The 8,468-nt window shown below is 36.3% G+C and overlaps 1 long non-coding RNA gene and 1 other non-coding gene across 2 annotated transcripts; one reads left to right on the top strand and one right to left on the bottom strand.

The window, feature by feature from the left end:
- Positions 1-1,678: 1,678 nt before the first annotated feature.
- On the bottom strand, positions 1,679-1,797 carry LOC121993251. The gene has a single exon (XR_006115144.1). It is a non-coding gene; the product is annotated as a U5 spliceosomal RNA (small nuclear RNA).
- Positions 1,798-4,778: 2,981 nt separating this feature from the next.
- On the top strand, positions 4,779-7,751 carry LOC122050170. The gene is made up of 2 exons (XR_006131262.1): positions 4,779-5,042; positions 7,548-7,751. It is a non-coding gene; the product is annotated as an uncharacterized LOC122050170 (long non-coding RNA).
- The last annotated feature ends 717 nt before the right edge of the window (positions 7,752-8,468 follow it).

Raw genomic sequence — 8,468 nt, 5'->3', positions numbered from 1 at the left:
ACTTTAGCTAAGCTCTGGCTCACTAAATTTGCATAAAATAGATAGTTAAACACAACTTCGACTCGCTCATTAACAATGTATAAAGGCTTAACTGCATTGTTAGACATTTAGGCAATGGTCAACTGGCCATTACAAACACACAGAATAACGAGATTATAAGGATAAAATTTAAAATTAAGATTTACTAGAACTCCCACACATTGTCCAATAATGAAAATATTTACCGAACAAATAATTCTTCCCGTAGTAGTTAATTATAATTTTCCGATTTACCTCCTTATAGATAGTTGTGAAATTTAAAATTACCTAGGGTCATCGTTGGTGTTCCGGTGACGATGATCACGACTGAGTTGTGATGACAGAACAGAGTCAACGTCATTTGTGGCAGGAGAGCAACGATGACAAAATTATCAAACAGGGATAGCAATGAATATGATGTCATGGTAGTTAGGGAGGAAGGCAGCGATGACAGGGCTGTGGCTATGGCAATGCCCCGCAGATATAGCATGCTAATAAGGAGAAGGTTTGCCGTGGTTGTACTGGTCAAGTCGCAACTAGACACTTGCAAGGAGGGATAAGGAAGGTGGCGGCACGATTACTCGTGCAACAAATAGAGCAGTACACGTAGGGAGATGAAGCGGCAAATAAGGGGAAATCAAGGTTTAATTAAAATTTTTAGCAATTCAATAGGGAGAAATAATAACGGAAATAAAATTACTATGAAGTGATATCGACTGAAATAAAATGACAATAGAGTTGAAATTAAATTTTAATTATAATTTTTTAAAAATGGGTCAGGCTGGAGCTCACCCTAGCCCAAGGATGGCTATGCTCTTGGTCGTGAGACCGATCGTGTGAGGCCGTTGGAGTGAAAAATTCCACCTTTTTACTACAATAATGAAAATATTTTCCTTCATTAGCGCAATTGATAGCTTGAATAAGTCAACATCAATTCTCAGTTGATACAAAATCTCATTGGAGGTCTGATGTCTCCTATGCAAAGTGTTGTTGCTCTAGAGTAAATATTCCCATGATTTATTTATTTGTATCTTAATATAGAGTCAGCGATATTGGACTGTTTGGAATGAGCAATATTATCTTTTACTCTAATAATAAAAATATTTGCGCTCGGCGCTATGGTGTGATGATAAAGAGGTGGAACAGACTCCCTAGGCAATAAAAATTCAAATTTTACTCAAGACACATTACACCTAGGGAGTTTAAAAAAATTATGACACTGAACCATCTTTTAGGATCCATTTGAACTTCTCGATTTACTCTGATGACTGGAAAAAAATTTATATGAGACCAATCACTTCAAAGATTAATTGGATCATAAAACCTTGATACGTAAATTATAAAAAAAATATATATTTAAACCATTGGGATACAGTATGATAGTAAAAGATGAGACAGACTCATGCAACGAGGTTTAAAACTCTCACGAAGTATATCATACCACCCATGATGCCGAGTCATCCACATTCATATGCACTTTCTAACTTTCCAAATATATCATAGTAATCTATGTAAACTTCTATAGGACCAAAAGAAATTGAATATCTAAATTATTTAAAAATAATAATAAGAGAAAATTCAATATATGAAACAGTTTAGCTCTTACAACTAAAATAATTAATTTATAAATTGTTAGGAAAATTTTAGCTTACAATTTGGGGTTCCTTTGTAAAAAGGAGCCCTTTCAAAAACTAATGTATATTATTTTTAGTGACAAGAACACAATATTTTTTAGTAAAAAGGCAAAAGAATAAATCGCTTAGTGTCTACCTCACAACTGGATATTTTATTATGAGGTAACTCTGAACCAATTTATAATATCCTCTGCAGGAAGCTCATCAAGCATGAGCAATGTGGGACTAAATGCTAACAAAATTAATCACCCCTCAAACGCCAAACCTTCCCTCTCTTCGCATCCTCCTTCCTTACCTGAGCGTGAGGCTCCATAAACCCTCTTCTCTTCCCTTCGGATACAATGGAATGGTAAAGATGAGATAGACTTATGCAACAAGAGTTCGAAACTCTCACTGAGTATCATACAACCACGATATTTGAACTACCCATGATGTCGACTCATGCAATCACGATATTTGAACCACAAGCATGATGCTGAGTCATCCACCACACTCCATCTATACTTTCTAAATACTAGAGATCATGCACACGCGTTGTGTGAGCTAGGGCCCTTTTACCAGGTGGGGCAATACAGGGAGAGATCTGAGGGATGAAGAATTAACCTATAGAAAATAGTTTTATTTTTGAGTATTGCCCATACTTTTATTTTTTTTTTTGTGGAGCAAGATTCTAATATTTTTATAATTTTATACACCTTTAGGGGTACTTAAAAAAATTGGGGTGGGGCAATTGACTCACCAAAATCATTATTTGGCTTCTCGAGTGTAACACATACGTATATAACGGAATCTCCTTCATAAAAACTTAATTTAATTCTTTATATCAGATATCAAACTGATAAGAATAACTATTACACTTAATCTTAGCCAAAAGGTTGCTTATAAATTGGGTAAGGGTGTGCCGTTAGACCCATGCAATAGTGTAATGTTAGGGTGTCACTCAAGAATCCCAGCAACAAACTACTGTAACAGACTCCCCCTTATAAAAAATTAATTTAATATCATACTTGATCTTAGCCAGAAAGTCAATAAAAGTATGCTTTCTAACATCGTTGGCCCAAGGTATTTCTAGAAATTTTTTTACTCATAGTGTTGCCAAGTCTAAGATATCGGATTAAAGAGAACTATAAATTTCTAATTGATTAATGAGAAAAATTCTCAATAATATGCCACATCCGAGTCTCGAACTTTAGATCCCTGATTAATTAAAGAGAAATATTTTCAATAATACACCACAACTGAGTCTCAAACTCTAGATCACTGATGTAGGATTGATGCACACGTGAGAGGGGGGGGGGGGTGAATCACTTGTTTTAAAAAAAACTTATTTTTTTTTAATTTTGAGAAACAAGAACGTAGCAGAATAAATCAACACAGAAGCAAAAAGCAAGAACACGAACTTGAGGAGTTACTTGGTTCGGAGCCTTCGACGACTCCTACCGTAAAATACGATAACAAAATAATAATTAAATAATAATGTTATTTGAGAAATAATATTATTAGAGTTTTTAGATATTTTTAGGAATTTTATGGAAATTTTTCGAAGCTTGTATGACGAGTTTAAGGCGATGAAACTATTCGGGCTTGGTGAAAGCCTATTTAAAATACCCATTTAGTTAGGAGTTGATTAACTAGACTAACATATAGTTGGTTAATTAAAACCTAGGTTATAAATATTTAACCCTAACTCTCTCTTCTTATTATCGTCGACCCCCTTCCTCTCCCTCTCGATTGCGCCGATTTCCTCTTCCCCTCTCTCGACGTCGACGATCTCTTCATCTTCCCCTCTCTCGACGCCGACGATCTCTTCATCTTCCCCTCTCCCGACGCTGACGATCTCTTCATCTTCCTTAACTTGACACAACTCCTCTCCTCCCACGCGGACAAAACTCCTCGCACCCGAGCCCTCTTCCTCTGCCCTAGCGCCGACCGCCTCCCCTCTGCCCTAGCTTCCGATCCACCGCCGACCGAGTGCACATCTTTCCGATTCGAAGCGCCACCTCTGCACGAGTTGGTCTTCGACCAGGAGCAGGGATCCAAGCCTTAGTTTCTCCTTTTGTGCCCTAGATTTCCACCGTTGAATCTCTTTTCCAGCGCCGGTTGCTGATCACCAGGTACTTGCATTCAACCGACCATCGTCGGAGGTGTTTTCTTGGGTCTATGATCACTGTGGTCGGAAGATTTATTGAGCTGGTTGATTTGCAGGTTTTGCTGAGCCACCTATTTGCCCTTCTTTTGGATCTGATCAGGTTACAAATTGTGGTTTCCTTCGATTTCGACCACCCCATTACTGATCGGATCTGTTGCCATCACAAACGGCTAAAGAAGAAGAAGAGGTAAGGGAATTAGTGGGATACAAGCGTTTAGAATTTTTACTTTGATGGTTTATGGAAAGGATTAGGATTAATGGAGCTAACCCTGGTTGATCATGGGATTGAGAATTTAGGAAGAAATTTTGGTCTTGTTACTAGATCGATTAAAGGTTGATATATTGGGGGTCCTTTGAATCAGATTGATATTTAGGTTTTCATTATCCTATTTGTGATTGATTAGGGTTTTCCCTAGTTAGGTTGAGGTATTTTATTTAACTATTTAATTCATAGGGACTTAGCTAAATAAAATACTTTGATACAGGACTCTGATTGAGATGACATCAGGACGTAGGTGTAACAACCCAAATTTCTCCATTTTGAGTCTCAAAAGTAATTTAAAAATATTTAAAAATGCTATAGAAAAATTCTATAGATTTTTAGAAATTTTTAGAGTATTTTTATATAATTTTTGGAGGTCGTTTGGTATTTTTACTAAACGAAGGAAGTTTCGACAAAAAACATTCAAGTCAAGATTCGAACCGAGCCTTAACCGAATCCAGCTAGCCATCTGTTCCAGCAATCGTTGTTTATTAAGAAAAGGAGAAAAATTTATTTAAGTAATAGTTAATGGGAAACAGAATAGGAAATAAATAGGAAGAAAATGGTTGCAGCCAGGATTCGAACCCACGAGCCAAGCCTTAACCCACGCGTGCGCTGACCAAGTGTTCACGTGACCGGTTTTGTTTAGAAAAGGATAGCAAATTTATTTATAGTAGATGATAGAAATATTCGAGTTCTAAAGAGAAACTTAAGGCTTAATTTTCCCGTGACCTAAACCTATTCCTTTTCCCTCCTTCCGATTCCGACTACGTGCGGCGCTTCTGCTCGGGCGACAACGAAGAAGAAGCTAGGTTCTGGTCTCCGGCAGCCGGCCAAGGATCAAAGCCGAGAGTTTTCTACACCATTGTGATCCTCTCGTCGAGGAGAGCTTGTGGGCACGAGGAGGAATTGGGAACTCAAGCATCTCGGAAACCCTAGAGCTGCCTTTCTCCTTCGGTAGTGAGCTCAAGAACGCACTGTAAGTTGCTACTCACCTGCGGTAAGAGTAGTTTGCGATTTGTTTTCCTTGAGGTTTCTACCTCTTCTCGGGTTTTTTTTTCCGGATTCCGACTGGTTTCTGTTATAGAAATTCTGATGGACTTGGTGGATGGTGAATGATTTACAATTCTCTGCTTGTTTTGGTTTAAGTTCATGTGACCAGTTCGATAAGGTGAGGATTTGGATTTACAAGTGGGGTTCTGTTCACGATTTTCATGGCTTTCACATGGCTAGGAACGAATTTGGATTTGATTTCTTTCATGTTGTTGAGGCTGTGAGATTTCTGCGTAATACCTGTTTGATCAAATGCCTGAACGAGAAGTTATTCAGAGGATTGAATGGTGTTTTGAGTCCAGTGGAACTTTGAATTTTAAGGTTGATTTGCTTTATTGGAGCTTTAATTCTTGATCGTTGATGTTCCTGCTGTCCTGTTGCTTCAAAAATGTTGAATAGATTCGGAAGGTGGAGGTTTAATTCGTTGACATATTGTTTCCCTAAATAGCTGTGGATTCTTGTGGATTGATGTTCTGTTTTCTTGCATCGTTGCAGATTAGGGAATTTTAGTTAGAATTTGACTAGGATTATCTTCTTCTTCATGTTGGAATACATGCTTTTGGATAGATAGTAGTTTGTAGTTGTATTTTGGGAATGTTCTTGCTTCCTTCAGATAGTTTCCAATTTTAGGACAGATTAGGTTGATTAGAGATTTATTCGATGGTGATTTTAGTTATCTTTCGAGCTAGCTGTGATCTGGCAAGGTTTCAACATACTCGCAACGAAGTTGTGTTTTTTTTCAATGTGATGCACATTTCCATGTTAACTGAATTTTTCTTTATACTAGCCGAATTAGGATAGCTGGGATTCATCAATTGTATGAAACTTAAATGATAACACTCTGCTGTAGCTTATTGTAGTTGCTCTTCCATTGCTTAGGAGGTGTACGACTATGGAATAACTAGAGCTATAGTCCTTGATAAATTATGCATGAGTTGAATTATGGTATTACCTTGATTAGTTGTTGTTATGTTAATTAGAGCAGCTTACTATGAATTCTAGATTTTCGGTTAGGTAGGTATGCAGATTTTATTAAGCTTGCAAGTGCAGAATTTTAGTATGCAGTATGTAGATTCTTAGTTAAGCTTTGCATTTAGGAGCAGTGCAGATTTTTGCATATTGTAGCATTGCAGATTTTGGTTTTCCATTGCTTTTAGATGTGCACGAACAGATTTCTGGATTTCCTTATTGCCATTAGATGTGCACGAGCAGATTTGAGGTTTAGATGTGCTACTTTCATTTAAGTATACAGATTTGAGGTTTAGATAATTTGTTTATGTTAAATTTGAGCATGAGGTTTAGATAATTTGCTTATGTTAAATCTGAGCATGAGGTTTAGATAATTTGCTTATGTTAAATCTGAGTTGCTTATGTTAAATCTGAGCATGAGGTTTAGATAATTTGCTTATGTTAAATCTGAGCTTGAGGTTTAGATATGCTATTTCCATTTAAGCATACAGATTTGAGTTTCCTTGTTACCTCAATATGCAGAACTCCAATCTTAGAGCATATTTCTAGTTCCTTATGTTATTAGATGTGCATGAGTAGCCTTCCTTTTAAAACAATCAGTTTCTAGTTTCTTTAGAGTTTATAGTGCAGAATTGTGTAGCTTAATATGCAGAATTGTGTTTATTCTGTGAATCTCTAGAATTTTTATGCATATAATGTTCTATTAAACTCTTTTAGGGGTTATGAGTGATTATAAGTAAGAAAAGACCAAGGTCTTAAATTGATCCTAAATTCCAGAAGTTTAGGATTAAAAGCACACTAAGTGTTTGAATAAATGCCAAGGCATTTTGTTATAAGAGAATTAAAGAATAACAAGTATAAGGGAGTTATAGTTAAAAAGAAGATAAGTATTTTACTTTTTAATGGCATGTACTGGACACAAGGTCCATTGGGTGGGCTCCTAGATCGCCCCTAGGCACAAGATCGCTTAGAAGTACCTTAGTAGTTTCGGGATTAGCTACCTCGACTCATATTAAGGATGCGCGCAAATTGGTACAATGCCGGGCCCAAGAGAAGTTGATTATTATTTTGAAGTATATAAGTATAAGTTTTGAACAAATGAAATAAGTTTCATATAGTTCTAAAATCAGCAAGTTTAGTTCTTTATTCTATCATGTTTATCTAGTAGATGAGTAGTTTTTCATGTTTACCTATTGGATGAGCAGCTTTCACATGTTTAGCTTTATTCCTAGCATGCAGTTTTATCCTGGAATAACATGATTAGCTATTAGAATTACATGAGTAGATTCCTTAGCTTTTCTTTGCTATTAGTTTGACATGAGCAGTTATGTTTATGCTTTACTTTCTTTTAGTGCATATAGTTTCTAGTTCTTTCTGTACACATGCATATTTGTGTTTTTGTGAGTTAGATAGCGCTTACTAAGCAAATTTTGCTTATAGATTGCATTTCCTCTTACTGCAGATAAAGGAAAGGAAAATATCTAACAAGGAAGGCGACAAGGTGGTGCGGATGGTGTGTGATGCTAGGATTATGGAAGTCTTAGGGCTAGAAAAGAGTTCTTTTAGTTTTCTTTCTTTATTACTAAGTTTTCCATGTTTTAGTGGACTGTAAACATTTGAGATTGTATTTTAAGTTCCATGTCATGTGAGATTGTTTTAGATAGTATGCTAAGATGAATTCAGTATAGTATGTATTTTTGGTGTTTGACACATATTTAACTGCGTGATTGTTTGATATATGTTCCAGCCGCCTGTGGTTGTGTATTATTTGCATGTATTGATGAATTTGGTCATCGGTACAGGGGAGATTTTGCCGAAATTTTTCGGTAGGGATTCCTCGTGGTTTCGATCACACCGGTTAAGTAGAGTTAATAGTTAAGTAACTGTCACCTTAGAGAGTAGTATAGTTTAGTAAGAAGGGTGGTCGTTACAGTAGGATTTCTTTATATGATCTTCTTTTGAAGCGGGTACTTTTGACTTATTTCTTATGATATTGTCATTTTGATATGCATAGTAAGTTATAGCTAGTAGTAATGGTTATGTTTGCATCTGCTTTGGTATGTCACTACTTAGTACTTGTAGTCTGTCTTTATTGTTATCTATTATGTATTCATTCTTATATACCCGTGATTGTTGCCATGTGTACTCTTGTTCATAGAAATAGTGACATACATTGCCCTAATATGGAATAGACTAGTTATTTGACTATCTGATTTGTGTACCTAGATTTATAATACCTAGATCATTGTATGGATTTATTTCCTTTTTGGTACATATTATATGGAGGTGTATACTGTCAGGATGTACATGCTTAGTGTCATGCACTATCTTACATGATTGTATGCTGAGCGATTATCGACTCCATTATTGTTGAGCACATCGC

The sequence above is a fragment of the Zingiber officinale genome, chromosome 1B, assembly GCF_018446385.1.
Source record: "Zingiber officinale cultivar Zhangliang chromosome 1B, Zo_v1.1, whole genome shotgun sequence".
NCBI lineage: Eukaryota > Viridiplantae > Streptophyta > Magnoliopsida > Zingiberales > Zingiberaceae > Zingiber > Zingiber officinale.
This window is presented reverse-complemented; position numbering and strand designations above follow the sequence as displayed.